The 19,970-nt window shown below is 42.0% G+C and overlaps 2 long non-coding RNA genes across 2 annotated transcripts; both read right to left on the bottom strand.

The window, feature by feature from the left end:
- Positions 1–404: 404 nt before the first annotated feature.
- On the bottom strand, positions 405–1,687 carry LOC134446799 (uncharacterized). The gene is made up of 3 exons (XR_010034499.1): positions 1,470–1,687; positions 1,047–1,203; positions 405–546 (listed from the first exon to the last, which is right to left on the bottom strand). It is a non-coding gene; the product is annotated as an uncharacterized LOC134446799 (long non-coding RNA).
- A 4,345-nt stretch (positions 1,688–6,032) lies between these two features.
- Positions 6,033–7,512, bottom strand: LOC134446800 (uncharacterized). Its single transcript, XR_010034500.1, has 4 exons — positions 7,430–7,512; positions 6,867–6,990; positions 6,439–6,582; positions 6,033–6,169 (listed from the first exon to the last, which is right to left on the bottom strand). It is a non-coding gene; the product is annotated as an uncharacterized LOC134446800 (long non-coding RNA).
- Positions 7,513–19,970: the final 12,458 nt, after the last annotated feature.

A 19,970-nucleotide genomic window follows, 5' to 3' on the forward strand; every position in this document is an offset into this window, starting at 1 on the left:
AATCTAAGGGCGTATTCAGACCAGGAAAGTCCGATAGTTCACTTTGTTTGGTCCGACCCTTATCAAAAAATCCCATGGGATTCTGATAGAAATTATCCTATCAGAATCCTATTGGATTTCTATCATATTTTGGAACAAATAATCCTATAGGAATCCTTTAGGATTTTAATGTTCCTATAGGATTATTTGTTCCAAAATATGATAGAAATCCAATAGGATTCTGATGGGATAATTCCTATAGGATTTCTATTCCTATAGGATTTATTCTTATAGGATTTATATTCCTATAGGATTTATTTCTACAGGATTTATATTCCTATAGGATTTGTATTCTATGGGATTTATTATAATAGGATTTTAAAACATAGCTCACATAAACATAATGCAAAAAACAACTCAGCAAATGAAATGGTCATATGCAAAATATATTTATTATTTCATTATTTGATCATTGTGTGGGTGTCATTTTTGCCTCATCTGAACAGTTCTGTGCCATTGCTTGCTTGGTCATTGAAGTGTCCACATCAAATTGGTTTGTGACGTAGTCTGAAAAAACAAACAAACAAACATACAGAGCAGACCAACACATGGAAAATTAAGACATGAGAAAATACATAGGCCTACTGAACAGACTTTAAAACTCTATTGAGAATCTGTGGCATGTGCGGGAGAGGGTTTTTTGTGTTGTTGAAAACAATGCGTGTAGCATGGATGGAAATCTTGTGACATTGTCAGACATTTACAGTGCATCCCGTAGGCTAAGTAATTCACATGTTTTGAGTGTCATGGCAAAAGCTACCTGTTTCTAATACTTTTGCACATAAAAAATTGTTGTCATTATGGGGTGTTGTGTGTACAATTTTGAGTAAAAGAAAGGCAAGCTGAGAAAGGAATTGAATCCATTGTGGAATAAGGCTGTAACATAACAATGTGTGGAAAAAGTGAAGTGCTGACAGTACTTGCTGGATGTACTGTATAAAAAATATTCCTTGTCTGAGAACTTTGCTGTTTATGTAAGCAAGGTATTGTAGTGAAAAGGTACTCACTTATGAGGTTTTTTTGTTGAATTTTACTGGTGGTTTTCCGGTATACGAGTGCGTGGCTAGGACCTGCCTTCCAAAAACTGCCAACATATGGTCTGTTGCCCTCCTGGGGTCACTTCTTGTGGTTGTCTGTGATCTCTGTTGTCGGGCCTACTTGAACCTAAAACAAAACCAAAGCACAGGAAGAGAATAGTTACACTCATTTTAATGAACACCAAAACAGACTCTTGGCAGAGTTGTGATTACCTCATTCACTCATTTTTTTTCTTTCTTAAAGCCCATAGACTCTTAAGTTTTAACTCCAAGATGTATTCTAGATGATGAGTGACAGTATAGCAATCATTTCTGAATGTTAAGCAGTCATGCAACAATGCCACCAGGTCACATTTAACTTAATTATGATCTTATGTGTAGTTTTAGACTTACCGTTTTTCTTGCTATTCTCAAGTATTTCCATCTGGCACCAAGAAGGCTGATGTTCCTGTCTGTTTATCTGATTTTGACTTGTGAATTCACTGTGAAAACAAGAGGGACCCATTCAGTGAAGGCAATATGAACTCAGGAGTTGCACTTATATTAAAAGTGATATAACTTACATTATAAAATGATAATGGCGTGGCATCTGGGGTCAGCGGTCCCAGAGCTTATTCTCGCTGCTCCCATTCCCCCACATTGTAAAGAAAGTATTCAAATATGCCCTATGTTCAAGAACTTCATGTAGGCTAGCCACATTTCCGAGTAAACTAAGAGAACATGCCCTTCCTCCCGCCATGGGACATAGGGCCTAAATTTGAATAAATTCTTAGAAATGTGGGAACATGGGCCAGCAGGTACAAGCTGCGGGACCAATGGGCTGTGAGACCAATGAAAACGGTTGAATATGCGACTGCAACGTCCAGTTTGTTTCCCTTGACAACCAAAATCATTTCAAACTTAGCTGCGCTCGCTTAGCTGGGTCATTTCACGTGAAATCAGACACTTTGGGACCCGACCGACCCGGATTTCAATCATACTTGGTGTGCCTTTTCAGTAGCAAGGTAGCACCCCAGAACTGCATTGGTTTGAATCTGACATTAATATTAAGGGAGAAACAGACTAGGAAAGGTTCACATGTGAGGGTAGGACACTATACATTCAGCCTTGAATATATCAGTCAGTGTTAGTCACAAAAAGATGCCTGTGGTGTTGTTTGCAAGCTCTTTTCTGGCTCTACATATTACACAATCACCTTGGAATACAACTACTCTCAGAATATGAATTATGATAAATTGAAAAATAAAAAATTGAATATCTAAAAAACTCATATTTTAAAATGGCCAGTTCCTTGTCCAAACGTAGCCGGCAATGTCATGAGCAGCACCTAAAATGCTGGTGTTCGGTTTGTTATTCATTTCAGAGAGAATTTGACTCACAAATATGGCATCATACAGACCACTTACTAATAATATGGTAATACCATAGTAGCATCACATGACAAAACAAAAACAAAACAAAAATGGTCAGTGGCCATGGTCCCAGGTTTCAGAAACTAAGGCAGATGTCAATTTATACACACCAAATGATGATATGTGAATGTTTGAACATTCCTTCTCTGTGTACCTGTGCCATCTTCCCTTTACCATACTTTAAAGGGATAATCAATGGCTACACTCTCATTTTGTACTCTACCAGTGCATTTGAAGCAGCAGCTGTGTCTTTTGTAGATAATGTATAAGTACGTCCCGTTGCAGTTACAGGTTCCACTACCAGAAGCACATCCTGATGATCCATGACAATCTGGTCTGAAGGGAAAAGTGAAGGATGGAGATGGCCCATGAGGATGCAGGAAGTTCAGTTTCACCTCTCCGGTGCTCGGCATACATTCCTCAGCACATGCTAGCCACCAGTTGCCATCATATACAGCTACAACATACCCTTTGATGCTTGAAAATGTAACACATTCCTTTACTGAGCTCACTCTTTCAACTCTGCCTTCTCTGAATGCTGAAAATGGCCTAACTTCCACTGTGTCCATTGACAATGGGCAGAAGCTGTGTAGTTTTTGAGTACCTGGAATAGTTCTTGCAGATTCAAACCTTTTCAACAGGTTCTCAGCTTCATGATGGTACATCTCTGTTGTGGCAAACTGGCAATGGATGTTCTTGACAAGTACCATCATGAAGCTGAGAACCTGTTGAAAAGGTTTGAATCTGCAAGAACTATTCCAGGTACTCAAAAACTACACAGCTTCTGCCCATTGTCAATGGACACAGTGGAAGTTAGGCCATTTTCAGCATTCAGAGAAGGCAGAGTTGAAAGAGTGAGCTCAGTAAAGGAATGTGTTACATTTTCAAGCATCAAAGGGTATGTTGTAGCTGTATATGATGGCAACTGGTGGCTAGCATGTGCTGAGGAATGTATGCCGAGCACCGGAGAGGTGAAACTGAACTTCCTGCATCCTCATGGGCCATCTCCATCCTTCACTTTTCCCTTCAGACCAGATTGTCATGGATCATCAGGATGTGCTTCTGGTAGTGGAACCTGTAACTGCAACGGGACGTACTTTTACATTATCTACAAAAGACACAGCTGCTGCTTCAAATGCACTGGTAGAGTACAAAATGAGAGTGTAGCCATTGATTATCTCTTTAAAGTATGGTAAAGGGAAGATGGCACAGGTACACAGAGAAGGAATGTTCAAACATTCACATATCATCATTTGGTGTGTATAAATTGACATCTGCCTTAGTTTCTGAAACCTGGGACCATGGCCACTGACCATTTTTGTTTTGTTTTTGTTTTGTCATGTGATGCTACTATGGTATTACCATATTATTAGTAAGTGGTCTGTATGATGCCATATTTGTGAGTCAAATTCTCTCTGAAATGAATAACAAACCGAACACCAGCATTTTAGGTGCTGCTCATGACATTGCCGGCTACGTTTGGACAAGGAACTGGCCATTTTAAAATATGAGTTTTTTAGATATTCAATTTTTTATTTTTCAATTTATCATAATTCATATTCTGAGAGTAGTTGTATTCCAAGGTGATTGTGTAATATGTAGAGCCAGAAAAGAGCTTCCAAACAACACGACAGGCATCTTTTTGTGACTAACACTGACTGATACACTCAAAAAAATAACTCATTGGATTGACTCAATTGAATTGAGGGCAGAATTTCCACAAATCAACTTTGTGTAGCCTCAACCCAACCTAAATACTTCCTTGTAACATGATGTAATTGAGTTGGTCCAACACATTTTCATCAAATATAGCCACAGTAACCTAAATACCTCCCTTTAACACAACGTAATTGAGTTGGTCCAACACATCTTCATCAAATAGAGCCACAATACCCTAAATACCTCCTTGTAACACGATGCAATTGAGTTGATCCAACACATCTTTATCTAATTGCAAAGGGAAAAGAATCTGGTGCCACACGGATGTCTATTTTCTGTCATTTCTTTTTTTCAGTGCAGTAAGACTTGGTCTTACTGCACTGAAAAAAGAAATAACAGAAAACAAACATCCTTGTGGCACCAGATTCTTTTCCCTTTGCACTTATTTAGTCCTGCTCTGGTTGCACCGGATTGTCAATTTAGAAGCGCGGAGTGCATATCTCCTTTGTTCTTTATCTAATGTTAACACAATAATATACATTAAATGATCAAAATAAATGTATATGTATTCAATGAAATCGAAAAGAGGTGATCCAAAATAAATGTGCTTTATTACCGTAGTTGACCCCCATTTCAGACACACAACACAAAATCAGATTTTTTCCCCAAAATCTTTTTACTCTTCCTCAAAGCAGCAAGTATAGACAAACAGAGCCACCGTAAATATCACAGCGGTGTTGACCAAGACACTTGGGATCAAGAAGTGTAACAAAAACAGAGTATGATTAAAAAAAAAAAACAATATACACCAATGTAGCATCTGCTAAGGAAGTACACTCACTCGGCGCAAGGTGCCGTTTTATTCACTAATATACCATCACTTAACAGTTCTGTGGCCCATTCATTCTGTCAACCACCACTGTGTTGTGAGTGACAGCGGTCCTGTTCAGTGTCCCTTGGTCGCTACATTACCCCCTCAGGTCAAAGTTCCTCGCCCCGAGGTTACCATGAACTTCATCCATAACAGCGTGAGCTTAATAGTCCACAAGTTAATAAGACAAAAAGTCCCCGAGGCGAGCGGGTGGTCTCCGCCTCTGGTCTAGTCAAGGAGGCCAGCGGGGCGTCTCCCCGTGCACCAGGGGAGGAGAGAGTGAGAGGTGTACGTGTGGTGGGTACCCAAGCATGTCTGTTACCTCTGGTTGATGGCTGGGCCGCATTTGACTGTGTGGGTGTGTCCTGTTTGAGGAGGGGAAAGGGGGGACTGTGTGTGGGGGTGTCTGCATACATGTATCCGTGGTCAGGTGTGGCTAGTGGTCGTGTGGTACATCACCTCCCCAAGTCGCTCCAGCACTTGACAGGGGCCTACCCAGTGGCTGTCCAGTTTAGCGCAGCACCCTTTCTTCCGCTGCAGGCTGTAGAATCGGACCAGTTCGCCCACCTCCAGTTCTCGGCTCCTGTGGTGCAGGTCATAATTTCTCGTCTGCCACACCCCTGCCAAGCACCAACACCCTCAGTCCTGATATGAAACAGGGAAGTACAACAAGAAAATACTAAATTAGCAACAAGATATTAAATACAAATTCATACTTTAGAGCCAGATTAACATCTAGGTTATTTAGTGGTGCCCGCAGTCCAACTGATATTAAGGTCTGATATTAAGCCACACACAGTTTTGAAAATGGCCATTTAAATTAATTGATGCCTGTATTATCATTTACAACCTTAACATATATTGGAAAACATTCATTTTCATTATTATCATCTGTACAGAGATTCAAAAATGCATCACTACATTTCACAATAATAGCAATGTATTGATGATTGGACTAATATGAAACAATGCATCAGTAGTTCTCTGCCATGTATTAATCTCACGAACCTTTGCAATGACAACGTATGCCACAAGCAGTCAGGTCCATCAAGTCACCAAGGTCAAGTTATCCAGCCGTTCTAATGGAGGAACCACAGTTCAAAGCCAATGGAATACTCCCGGTACCAGGCTCCAACACCTTCAGTCCTGGTCTGAAACAGAGAAGTAGCGATATACTATGTATGAAATACAATGCATTTGTGATCGGGGTAATATCAAACGATGCATCAGTTGGGCTACACCATTTACTACTAATAAAAGTAGCTTTATTTGTATAGCACAATTCATGCAACACATACAGCTCAAAGTGCTTTCACCATTTGGGGGAAAAATGTTGGCAGCGTTCATGCAGGTAGCTAGATCAACAGTATTAAGCGGTGGAAAAATAATGAAGTCAGAATACAACATAAATGTCACCAACCTTTTAATGACAACATGCACCACGAGGGGAGTCGGGTCCTTCAAGTCACCAAGGTCAAGTTGTCCAGCCGTTCCAATGGGCGAATCCCAGGTCAAAGCCAACCGAATGCTCCCGCTACCAAGCACCAACACCTTCACTCCTGATCTGAAACAGAGAAGTACAGAGAAATACCACATTAGCGATATATGTATTACATACAATGCATTTAGGAACTGGGTAATATCTAACGATGCATCAGTTGGGCTACACCATTTACTACTAATAAAAGTAGCTTTATTTGTATAGCACAATTCATACAACACATACAGCTCAAAGTGCTTTCATCGTTCCGGAGGAAAATGTTGGCAGCCTTCATGCAGGTAGCTAGATCAACAGTATTAAGCGGTGGAAAAATAATGAAGTCAGAATACAACATAAATGTTACCAACCTTTCAATGATAACATACACCACAAGGAAGCCGGGTTCTTCAAGTCACCAAGGTCAAGTTGTCCAGCCGTTTAATGGGCGAATCCCAGGTCAAAGCCCTGTTCCAAACACCAACACCTTCACTCCTGATATGAAAAGTACAAGTAAATTCTTTATTAGCAATATACAGTATACTAAATACAAATGGTTCATACTCTAAAAGAGCCAGACAAACACCTAGGGAATTAGTGGCGCCCGACTGCTAAGTTAATGTTTGAGGCCACACCCACACACGGTTCTGACAATATAACGTTAAAATTTCCATTACAGATTGCAACATAAAAGTCCAATTGAAACATTATTTTTCCGCATAGTTTATTTTAAGAGAAAAGAATGTCAATAAGCATATTTGGAACCAACATTTCTACTTAATATTCTCACAGACCTTTAACAATGCCAAATCTGATCAAAATGACCATGCACACACCCACTATGATGTACTGCACAAGGAGGTCTGATCACACAGGGGTTAAAATAGAATAATAATAAATGAAAATTATACAAATTATGTGGTCAATTACTTACAATCACCGATATGTTGGCGGCTGCAGGCCTACGTTAGAGCCATTGAAGTAAACTGCAAAAGATTTTAAGACATTCAGTGAAAGTGCAGGGATGCACAGCATTTTCACCAATTTCATACATTATTTCATGAGAACATTTGTCAGGATCAATATGGCAACTAAAATGTAAAGATGAGTCCACTTTTGAATCGCACATCCTAGATAAGCCAACAATTAATTTGCGGAGATTTTAGCGGTTGGCTTTCATGACCGTGGGTGACTTATTAGGTCTCGCAACTTGTTACACGCATGCAAAACGTCCCATGCTGCAAAACATTAATCGGAGGGGTTGCGGGATAAGACCGAGGGAAATTAGGCGCGAGAGACTGGTGCACACGGCGGCTACCAGACGTGAGACAATCTGAAACCATGCTGTCGAATGATGCAGTCCTACGCTAAGCAATTATTACTTCAACCAAGACAAGAAAACCGGTGCACCACTTTAAGTCGCCTCTTCCTTCAAAGTTCACAATAGTTAATTCCCTCAGACGGTCCACACATACCACGAACCAATATTTCGATAAACGGATATCTACTTGCAATCGCGAGAAAGATGTTACCTCGTCGTCGCCTGGCTTTATCTAAAGCAGTGCATGAACTCCCAAGCCCCCCATCCTTTACTCCCCCTCTCGCCCTCATGAGCAGACCGTGCAAACATGTACAAAGTTTATATAGAGAGCATTCATGACCCTGCATGGGTTACATTATTGACTCACACCAAAAACGTAGGCTACATTTCGACCAGTTTGCAGTTTGCACCAAGAGGAAACCGACACCGCAGTGTAATAGAACCAGTGCAACCGAGTATGTCCACCTGCGTGAGAAACTGGTGGGTTCACACATGCTACTTTCCATTAAAAAATAACTATCACATTGCTCAAATCTACACTTTCCCGTTAAATTTCCCAGTGGCGAGGTATAGCTTACACAAACCGTCTTTTTTTTTGTCATACTTTCATCTTCGGTATGGACACGGACCGTTAGCTAGTTAGCCTGCCAATGCCAACACCTGACTGACTGGCTAGTCGTTAATTTCATGGCCTTTTCCTAAGAATCTTTTCAAGACAGCGTTTTAAAACATTGCGATATTAAGTACTCGCTAATAACCAGATTATTCATTGGGATTTCCCCCAGCAATTCTCTCTTACCTGTTTCTCTGCATGCGGCCGCCATCAATCCATCTTTTTTGAACAGGACACTGCTTCCAAGACGCATGCGCAAGGGGAGGTTCCAAATTAAAAGACAAACTCATTTGTTTTGGTTTCATGAATGTTAGGTAGATTCTAAATGTATTGTGTTGGAACAATAGTATTTGAATGCATTTGATATTAACCCTAACTCATTTCTGTTGGTTTCATAGACGTTAGATAAATATATTGTGTTGGAACAATGGTATCTAAATGCATTTGATATTTAACCAATATGTTCAAGCAAATCAAGCACAAAAACAATGTGGCAAACCAAAGAAGGGCTTGAATCGTTTTTATGAGTGTATATTCAAGGCTGAATGTATAGTGTCCTACCCTCACATGTGAACCTTTCCTAGTCTGTTTCTCCCTTAATATTAATGTCAGATTCAAACCAATGCAGTTCTGGGGTGCTACCTTGCTACTGAAAAGGCACACCAAGTATGATTGAAATCCGGGTCGGTCGGGTCCCAAAGTGTCTGATTTCACGTGAAATGACCCAGCTGCGGAATCTTGTAAATCCTATAGGATTTTCTAATCTTATAGGAGACAATGAAATTCCTATTGGAATGTATATAAATCCTATAGGATTTTCGTAGACCTATAGAATCTTAAGGGTAAAAACAAAAATCCTATTGGATTTTAGATGAATCCTATTGGATTTTCAGAATCCTATTGGAAATCCTATAGGATCCTATAGGAAAAACAGAAAATCCTAAAGGATTTTTTGATAAGGGGAACCTAATTCTAAAAATTTGGTGCGGTTGGCTTTCAGACTGTACATTTCAGTAAGCGGACCAAAATCGACAACAAAGCCACGCGCCCTGAGGTTGTCGTGCCGAAAAGTGAGTGCCTGCCAGAACACGAGTGCCCTCATTGAAACCAATGACATTTTTTGAGAGAAAATTATACACATTTTTGCAGAATGAATTACATAATTCATTAACTAAAGTATGCTTATGAAACATCACTCGTCCTCCACTTAATATGAGCTATTTGAATGAAACCGTAACATTTGTTATGACGATTCTTCGATTGTTTTATGGAAATAATACTGAAATTGTAACCAGTTCTTTGCAATACTTCCAGAAGGAATGGAGATGCTTTATTGATAGGCTTTCCATCTTAAATTGTGTCGGATTTGTCTTCAAAAATGGGTAAAAAATATCTGAAAAATTGGTCATCGGTTTCCATTGGTTTCAATGAAGGCACTCGTAGCTATTCTGGCAGGCACTCACTTTTCGGCACGACAAGCTTGGTCATTCAGCTATTGGTCAGAAACGACACGAGCAACAACAAGTTAAGGCTATGTCCAAATGGTTACGTGGCGCTATTCCGACATGCCGCTATTCCGACGTTAATGTCTATTGTCGGAATACCGACACGTTTTCCACCGTCCGCCGCTATTCCTACATGCCGCTATTCCGACATTTTTTTTAAGTAGCCTATAGGCCTATATTGAACCATTCTGAGAATGCTGCCACTCTACTGTGTAGCGCTGTCATCAGGGCAGCCGACGTTTCCCTCCATGTCCATATAGGCCTAAGGCTCTTAAATCTAAATGAGCTATCCACGCGGGTGTGGTGCTGAAATCAGCGATGTGAGACACTTTCCCACGTTACTGCTTTGAAGAGATAAACTTTGTTGCCTACATTCCAAGTTACTCAATCGAATTATATCGCAACAATGTAAGGTCCACCAAAACATCCAGCGACATGATGGAGCACACAACCCTTGTCCTTATTTTGAAGTTCCAGAGAGAAGAGCCGTTGTCGTGTCCAAACCGAGGCAAAACAAAAGCAAACTGTGAGAAATTCAAAAAGGCAAGTCTTACCAATCCAGACATAAATTTAGGCTACAATTGGCCTATTAATCTGAAGTCGGGTCCCGCCTCTAATTCCCTGTTTTGCACATGCCATAGCCTACACTCAATCCATCTCATTGAAATGACTTGTTCATCCACCGCCGGTTCCACGGAGAGAACCCAACTCTCAGCGGCCTTTCAGGGCTGAAGGAAGGTGCAGTGGATTTATTTGTCACGGGGTATCAAATTGAGAACTCACGCACTCACTGATTACATTGATTTCAGGTGCCAGCGAGAGAAGGGAGGAAGGTAGTTGGGCCAATAGGATGGGTGTGGGTTTTTTATGTGCAGGTGCTGGACGGTGACACACCGGAGAGCGAGCGAGACGCACGGCCGCATCGTTGGGAAGTTGGTGGATGAGGACGCTCACAAACGAAGAGTTAAGTGCCCACGCCTGGCCGCCATAGCCTTCACTAAAAGCAAGCCCCCTACCCGCGGTGCATGCCGCCTTCAGCTCTCTCTCACCCTCTCGCGCTCTCTCTCGCTCTATCGCTGCAGCTGGCACAGCCGACTCGCGGTGTCTCACTGGACAGACGACAGAGCGTGAATGGACTGGTTCTATTCAAACACACACACATGCACACAGGACTATGTTCTCAAATGGAAAATAAATATTTGAATGAAATGACTTTGGTGTCTTGGTGTTTTCTGGTGTGTACAACGTTCCTCGGGGGAGTTGGTAATAAGAGGGGGTGCCGCTTGCAAACGCGCACCTCCCACCTGTGACATATTTTAAATTTAAATTTAAATAATTAATATGTTTTTTTTAAATAATGAGACTTAAATCCTGAGACTTTCTTATACAAAAAGCACCAACTTGGGCGCATAACTACAGAACTTTGTAAATTGAATGGATGACTTTCTGCCACAGTCTGACGTGCATGCATGGGACATAGCCCATATCGGTTCATTTGTGATGCGTGAACAGTCGGTCTAGCCTACCTGTAAAATGACACCCCCTTCTGCTGTAATATTACTTATTATGTAGGCTATTACGCGCTTGCAATAGAGAGAGAGAACTCAATCAGCCTTGTGTTACACATGGTTTTCTTCCGATGTTGGCAATTACGCTGCGTGCGCGTGTGTAGCCGTGCCAGGATCCCAGGCCCGCCTTACACACTCACCAGCGCTAACTTCCACGCACCATTCAACTGAACGCACTTGTGTTTACTCTGCTGAGTGGAAGATAAACAGACTCAAATACCTAACAATTCTTTATTGACACATATTAATGGCAATAGCAGCCAGACAAATCCTCGCGTTGCAGACCTACCCAAGATTAAGACTGCGGCCGGTCGCTTTGGGAACTGTAAGTTGCATTTGGGTATTGCGCGTGTTATAGCTGCAATAAGTAATTGAAGAGCCCACGTCCGGCAGCAGTGGCTGACAGGCCAGCAGCAGCACGGGAGTTTGGATTGTTGCATTTTCGGGAGATTGATTATTTCTCCCCCGCTGTTGAACTGTGTGCATGTGTGTGTGAGAGAGTGAGTGAGTGAGTGTGTGTGTGTGTGTGTGTGTGTGTGTGTGACTGCATGCGCGTGTGACTCAGCGGTACTGTGTAGTGGTGGCATTTGGGCACCTCCGCTGAGTAGGCTACATAGGAGGACTGTACAACAGTTAGGTCTGCTTTATGGGTGTAGTGAATCCTACTGTAATTGGTGTGGCCCAGTGTGCAACGTGATGTTCTCGGGCATTAATGAGTGTCAGTTATTATAGTTTGCCGTGGTTGCCTTTCGTGCACTGATGAGATGAAATGACTATGAATTGTTGTGATTTTCCCTACAGTATTTATAGATTGCAGTGGTGTGACTTGTGAAACTTAACTTAACCTAACTTAACTTTTGTACGGTCCTCTGGTAACTCCAGATTGTGATTAATTTATGCAAAACACACACAGCACTTTATACCGCTGTTGGTTGACACACTTTTGTATTTTATTTATATTTTCAATGTTGTATTTTAAATCATGAATTGTGAGAAATAAACTACCATAACCGTCACTCCCTTTGTCTGTCTTTCCTGAATCGTGTCACTAAGTGTCCAATAGAACCCGTGGTTTAAATTTCACCTCTTACACTTGCGCTCTCGTCACCCACGGCGTTCTCCCCAATCAAGTTGCTTCCCTATCACTTGACTCACGCTGGCTGATGTCGAGAAACAATTCAAGGTTTTTATTTTTACTTTATAAGTAAACACAAAGGGCATTGCGCTTGCAAAACCGTTTCATGCCCAGTTGCGAAGTCAAGCCTGGGACCCAATGCGATGACATGCGCAGCATCGCAGCATCGAATCACTTTCACTTTTACCTCTGCTGAAAAATGGTGGTGGATCTCCAAGTAGGCTGGGCTACAGTCGAGGGTCAAATTAAACATTTCAGAGAACGATATGCTCATGAGAAGTCCCAATAAAAGTGCATGCAGGGCTTTATCGCTTTTTTCCCATCACCGGCCAAAATGGCTAGTGGATGTATCGCACACTCCCACATAGGGAAGGTGTAAATTCCCTTGAAAGCGCAGGAAAACAACGCAATACAGTTCAAATCTCAGAATCGTTGTTACCGTACTGCACAGCCATTATAGTCATCACATCGTTACCCAATTTGAGTAGGGGAAATCCTCTTCGGGTTTGCTGATAAAATGTTTTCAGTCGATAACTTGGCTATATATGTAGATGCGTGCAGCACGTTGGCTGGCTGCTTTTTTTCTTTCAGTTCGTTCGTTCGTCCGTGCATACAAGCAGCTGGCTCTTCAACACCTGCCAACTGGCCCAATGCTAGTGAAATTTAAGTTGAGTATGTGTGCCCTCTCCAGTGCAATCGCCTTGTTGGTGTCAAGACTCATGCATATTCCCTGCTGCAATATAAAAAATAGTCCGTGTGAATGTCAGTATGAAGCAATGATGCGTGGGGATAAAAAGTGTCGGAATAACGGCAGTCGGAATAGCGACATGTCGGGGACAGCGGGTTGTCGGAATAGCGGTATGTCGGAATAGCGGTTGCTCCCCTGTCCGGATAGGCCTACAAGCATCCAAAGAGTTCAGCGGCATGTAAAATAAACGTTCACGGTATGGCATAGCGCTCACACGAAATATAGCGCAGACTATCTTGAAGCTCATGACATGAAGGGAGTCTTCCTGAAAGCCAATTGATTGATCCCGCGAGTTGGGATAGCCACATTTTATCCCTGTTTCTTTCTTTCTTTCTTTCTTTCTTATAATGTCATATAGCGTGCGGGCGAGATTGCTGGCTGGTTTAGTCATCAATATTAGGATAACCACCTCCCTGCAATCAGTGTTTTACACTTGGGATGTCTGGGAACAACGCAAAACAGGCTCAATGTGAAACATTGGCGAGCTTATTCCACGCACCACGCCATTCTTTCTTCTCGAAAATAAAACAGTGCGCTCCACTGTCATTTGGATACGTTTGTATTGGAATATTGGCTACCATTTGCAGCAATATTTCACGCACTCCATCAAGAAAAAAGTAACATGACGAGCACGGGCATAGCGTTTGGATCATACAAACTTGCCAACATGCCACCACAGCGGGTGAATTACCGTCGTTGTCTTCATCACAACTTCAAGTAGCCTAGGCTATTCCACTAGCCTACGGTAGGCCTACCATCCAACGCACAGCTAGCAAGCCAGGGGGATAAGTGCCAACGTCGTAATTATTGCTATCATTATCAGATTCCATACTGTGGCGGACTACAGTGTTTTCTTCCGTTTCTTCAGTAGATGCTTTTCGGATTTGCCCCAATCAACATTTAAAATGCTGTGATAGGTAAATTAACAGTCTCTTTTTCCTTTCCTGTGCTCCACTGACAAGCCATCCTCATTGAAAATATGAATGACCGTAGCCTACAATAATGTAGCCTACGCCCACGATTGCGATAGTTTAGGCTATTAGTTTATTAATATTAGGCTAATATTGTTGCAAACAAACCACTCTGTCGAATTTACACCAAAGACATGGACATGACAAGTTGTGGAGTCGCTTTGTTTACACTCTGTTTCCCATTAATCTCGAAAAACGACGGAAGCTCCCGAGGTAGGGTGACATAAGGTAAAGTGGGCCGCTTTTTGGTAGATCGCTTGGGAAAAATAACAAAATAACATCTGTGCATTTTTAAATGTACATATATAATTAATAGCTACTATATTCAATCTTTTTGTGTTGGAATTATATTATAAAACATAACTATTTAGGCCCTATAAGTCTTTAAACTTTTCGTTGTGACAACTTTTTTTGAATGGGCAGCTTCAGCCAAAGTGGGCCACCTTATCAGGTTAAGTGGGCCGGTTAAATAAAAAAGGGAAAAAGTCAATAATTCATCATTACTTTCGATGCTAAAACACAATGCTGTACAGCCACATGTCTCTGGACAATGTTCATCTCATTTTTTCACTTTTTCTGTGTCCTATCTTTTCATATATATTAATTTCTTTCACCTGCCATCTTGCCTCATCTTTTCTTCGAAAGTGTACACAAACATAGCTTTCTCAAGCTAACTATTTCTAAACAACAGCTAACACCCACTGATTATAATGGCGGCCCACTTTTGCTGAAGACGCGTGGCCCACTTTACCATAGGGGGTTAAAGTCATTTGGTTCACCAACATAATCTCTTTTTTTCATAAATTAGGATAATATATCAGACTACCACTATTTGATCTGATTTATACAAGTAAGACCGATAACATGAGCATTTTTTTTTATCTGTGGGCATGTTTTAAAATAACTATATGATCCTTATAATATTCAGCCAGAAATTACATGCCAACCTACTTACCATGCAGTTTCCTCGCGCAAACAACATATGAATTAGTGCCCCTCCCTCAATAACAAACAAAAACCAATCAAATCAACTGTTACTTGTCAAGCACAGGCATAGCAACTATTTAATATCCTTTGTAGACATTGGCTGGCACTGGGACCTCGAAACCTTAAGCGGCCCACTTTGGCTGACGGCCCACTTTAGCTGATGTCACCCTACAAAAAAGCAAAAAGTCTGGGATTAGGTCCGGTCTGCTTTCACACCTCCAAAAGGTCCGCACCAGGGTTCGTTTGATCCGGACCGAGTCCGACCTTTCAACTCGGTCCTCGGTCCGCTTGTTTGGTCCGGACTCAGGATTCGCTGGTTTGTATTCAGACCATCCCAAAAGGTTCCCGAACCTGGTCCGTTTGGTCCTTTGGTCCGGACCAAACGTGGTAGGTGTGAATACGCCCTAAAAAACCCGTCAACTTTTCTTCGATTGAAGGAAAGTGTTCTGGCTACGCCAGCCTTTAACAGGAGAACCCTTATTTTGACAATCGTTTACTTTTGTACCCCAGCTGCGAGACCTTAAGCCCCCTGCACCACTAACATACTTGGCACACTGGGCAATGCGGTCACCGCATCACCGGAGTGGTTGCCACCTAGTGGACACCGTATTACCTCAGAAAAACTCCCGCAAGCAAGGTCTAGTGGTGGCTGTTTGAAAACATGGCGGACGGAGCATAAAATGCCACCAAACTTCTTTATTTGAACACTAAAAACACTTCGTTTCACTTTTTTGTGAAATGTGTTACCGATAAAGGAATCATGTGTTGAAAAGTATTGCTGTGTTTGGTGATGAATTTGGTTTTCGTAATTTCGTATCAAATCATAAACGCTTGTTTTCCCTTGTCCAACCTATCTAGTGTGGATTAAATAATGATAAAGTTTGGACATTATCACACTGTTTTTAACACAGGCTTAAAACGGCGTAATTTTGATATTTATCTATTCATTTTTGAGATGATCCGTGGGAAATCCTAAAGTGTTTATCATCACCATAGCAACAGCTCTCTTTAACCGCACGCTAATTAGCATATGGACGCAACATCGTATTTATGTCGAAGTTTGACACAAAATGATCAACCATGTCCATACCTACAGCCTATTTTTAACACCCTCGACAGTTTGGCGGGGGTTCGCTAAGCGCGTGCTTGCACTCGGAGCTTATTTGAAATTTACCCCTATTCATTCCCAATGGAGGCCGGAAGCCGATAATACGAATCCGATTTGACCGTTAACCATTCATGTCTATGGAGAACCGCATTCCGTATGCGGTTGGAGTCCGGACAGTCCGGTGCGGAAGAAAGTCCGCATCCGAGAGCCTCCGCATACGTTTCAATATTTCAACTCGTCCGGTGCCTAGTATAACTAAAACGTGTGAAATGAAGATAAATTACATGTACAATTGCATAGCGTAATATAGACTACCCAAATAATAGCACAGAATTGTATTTGTCTGAGTCACGAAAGAGACCAGGCCATGTATTTGAGTTTTATGGCTATTGCAAATGCTATTGGGAAATGTAGCCCAGGTATACGAATTCATGAGGCGCATTTTCATATTATTTAATTTGATAGTCTGCATCACCTTACGCACCTTGCGCCCCCGCCCCCCCCCCCCCCCCCCCCCCCTGGTGAGGAACAGAAGAACATCGGTCCTCAACCACTGCCAATGAAGACGGCAAGGTAACATTTAGGACTACAGTAGAATAGCATTACACATAAATACTATATTCACAAAGTTAACCTAAAACGCACCTTAAAAAGGTGTATGGCTTTGTCATGTTTACATTCTGTTAAAAGAACTTAGATGGCCATAATCATCACTGTTATGGCCATAGTCTCAATTTCTTCTGTATTGGCTTGTGCATTTACCATCACCATGCTCTTATTTTCCCATGTGCTTACCACAGACAGTTGTTGTCGTGGCACACAATGACCTGGTTCCAGACGTGCTTTACGTTGACAGGTGTCCCACTGCCTCCTCTCTGGGTACAACTGTGACAGGAGTGACCCCCCTGGGTAACTGTTGGGCTTATGGTGCAGAGCCCCATCTCCACTGTCAACAAAGTCACTGCTATCAAGCTTGTACACTATTCACAGCAAAGGGTAGGCTACTTAATTAGCTTCTCCTGACTATCCCGTGTACATTTGACCAAAATCATACTATGGGCAGTCATGGTAAGCGGTTAAGGGTAGCAGACTTGTAAGCCCAAAGGTTGGCTGGTTTCGACTACCGACCCACCATGTTGGTGAGGGGAGTAACCAACCAGTGCTCCCCCCATCCCCTCCATGACTGAGGGTACCCTGATAATGGTACCCAGTCAGAGAGACGTTTAAGGAACAGAGAATCTTTGGTACCTTTCAAGAAATTGGAGTAACGAAGAAGCGTCATTTTGTTTCCTTCGCGTACCCACGTTTATGTCGGGTTGAAACTCCCGCCTTTAGGAGACCTTCGGTTAGGGAGGACCTTCGGAGCCCTGAGGTTGAGAATCCATGAAGTCCCCTTAGCGCTGTAGATGGCGGATACGCGCACAGTCTTGCGCAAACCACCTCAAAAGAGAGAAGAAGAAGTTAGGGGACAACGCCCCCTTAGGAGACCCAACTGAGCACACGCTTTTGCATTGAGTGGGCGTGGTTTTTGCGATATTCTTTGTTTGGATTCAGTATTTTGGGATATAATAGCTGTTGTCAGTGATGTCATAACGATGCATTACTGTGTCCTTGTTATGAGGCCACAAAGCACATAAGCACAAGTGGATGACGCAAGGTTGCATATTGGAACAATCCCCTAGGTAACAGGGTTGGCATTTCAGAATCTGAAATCAAACGTGCCTCTGGTGGTGAATTACAGTAATGTTTTAGGAATACACTACTTTCTTCATTCTCTAATATTGTTTTTTTTTTGCTCTATAGAATGGCTATCATACAATTGAACCAGACTATGTGTAAACAACAGATGCAAGACGCAGAGGCAAAAATTGATTAGCTCTGTAAAGTTACTTGAATTTCGCAGTTAAAAATTGCAAATCCAACCTGCCCCAACAAACCGAGACTGACCGACCAGGGTATGTTCCAATTTGTGACCTTGCGTCCTCCACTTGTGCTTGTGCCTTGTAACCAGGCAGTAATATGGACATATGACAATCACTGACAACAGCCTTATATTTCAATATCCGCAAAAGCTCAATTGTAAAGTCATTTTCCTCATTTTCAAACTGGATGGTGAATGAAGAATAGTCCCTCAAAAATTGTTGAGGCTGGGCTGAACAGAGGGGAAACTTAATTGTTTTCCTCCCACGAAGGCTGGGCAATCAGCAAAAACGTGAGGCACAAGCACAATGGAGATGCAAGGTCACATATATACGAACACCATCTTCATAAGCATAAGGCCTAGAGTGTTGTGGACAACAAGACGCCAATCAGTAAGAAACCAACGGGAAATATGCACTCGTACAGTAGATTTTTGAGTCAACCTAATTTTCGCTATTAGAAGCTACATTCAAATCTGAGCGCTCATGAAGAGATTAGGGTTAAATTAACAATTTTTTTATTTTTAGCATCTAGCCCATTAAGGCCCCGTTTATTTTGGCTCCGCCGATACCCCCATGGAATTCCTGGTGAACTGCAGGCCAAAATGCTGGTTACAATGGGAGTGCAACGGCAGGTTTCTAAAAGGGCAGTGGCGGGAGGGTCAGACTGATTTAGTGTGTGCTGTGCAGTGCAGGAGGAATAATCGGAGCAAGTCTTTGTGTTTTAAAAAACCTACAAACGCACACATTTGACCTCAAAATGTCCACCGAAGCAGCTGCTGAAGTTAAGGAAATCGAAGAAGCAACTACGAGGAGCAGCAGTCGGATCCTTATCACATAATGAGGAGATATCCTATGATACAAGCTAGCAGCCTAGGAAGCTAACGGATTATTTTTTTTAGCTTGGTCAGACTGTACATGCTAGCAATGCCAGTCCGTTTGTGTCCCCTAATCTAGAGAACTGGCATTACTGAGCCTGAGCCATCACAAATGATTAAAGTGCATGGTCAAAAATGTCCCTTTCATAAATGAAAGAAATGCTTTGTCTTCAGCTGTTGAAATCCTTAATGGGTTCAGTATGTTTTAGAATGTGTCCAGCTAAACAGTGTGACTAGCTATGCAGTGTTTCGTATTAGCCTATGGCTCACTGGTGAAATTACAAATTCGAGGCAGGCTATTGTGGTTTCGACCCCCAGTATTCACGAAAATTAACTTTTGATTATGCATGACCGTGCTAAGCTTTCTATAACTAGATGGCGTGCTAACCACACAACCTTAATGTTTTGTGTTGGCACACTCATGTAACCCCTCCTCAATTGTGTAGTTAACAAGTAACAGGCATAGTGAAAACATCCCATCTTCACGGATGTGTAGAAATCTATTGCATGCATGCCAATGCCTACCTAATCATTTTTCTTCTACCTATGCATTCATAAAACATGTAGAGCTAGGAAACACTTGAAGTACGTTGTGATCCGAAGGACCTCGGAGTCAATACTAGGCTGCGAGTTGAAACCCCAACCACGCCAATGTAAAATGATAATCGTGTGCATACACCTTCCTCCACTTTCAATGGTGAGACGTCCACCCACGCGCCTTT

This window comes from Engraulis encrasicolus, chromosome 4 (genome assembly GCF_034702125.1).
Source record: "Engraulis encrasicolus isolate BLACKSEA-1 chromosome 4, IST_EnEncr_1.0, whole genome shotgun sequence".
In the NCBI taxonomy this organism is placed as follows: domain Eukaryota; kingdom Metazoa; phylum Chordata; class Actinopteri; order Clupeiformes; family Engraulidae; genus Engraulis; species Engraulis encrasicolus.